The following is a 669-nucleotide window of genomic DNA, read 5'->3' as shown; positions in this document are numbered from 1 at the left end:
CGTTGCCCCGTCGGCTAGAATGCTGTCGGAAAATAGTGTGCCTCCCAAAGACAACAACACAGCCAACTATATTCTAGATTCTTATAGAGAAAAGCTCTCAGCTAATTCGCCCCGTGCAAAACAATTAACGCACGGAGTTGCGGTCTGCATAGCTGCAGACATGCGAGCACTTTCAATGGTGGAAAACGCTGGCTTTCAATATTTAATGAGAGTTGCAGAACAGCAGAACCACGTTACAAAATGCCATGCAGGTCGCATATGACCACGCGTGTGTTGCCTGGCATGTATGATAAAGTGAGGGCACAAATCACTGAAGGGCTGAGCCATGCAGATCAAATTGCACTAACAACAGATGGGTCTATATACTATTTGTCTTTTTTTTCTTTCTTTTACTTACTTAGAGCTTAACAAGAATGTTACAAGTCATCTCATCTTAAAGAAACATTAAAAAAATGTTAGGGCATGAAACCCAAAGTTGTTAAACCTTTTATTATTCTCATTCTGATTTGTTATTTATAGAAAATAAATGTGACTTATTGGGAAACAAGTGTTTTTCTTTACAAACCAAGATATTGGCCTAAATTATAATGAATATATCCCTCAATGCTGAAAAAGGAGGTTTTTAAAAAATTTAATCAAACATCGAAGCAAATCGTGAGCTTCAAATCG

The sequence above is a fragment of the Protomyctophum bolini genome (genome assembly GCF_963924005.1).
Source record: "Protomyctophum bolini genome assembly, chromosome: 24".
Taxonomy (NCBI): domain Eukaryota; kingdom Metazoa; phylum Chordata; class Actinopteri; order Myctophiformes; family Myctophidae; genus Protomyctophum; species Protomyctophum bolini.
This window is presented reverse-complemented; position numbering follows the sequence as displayed.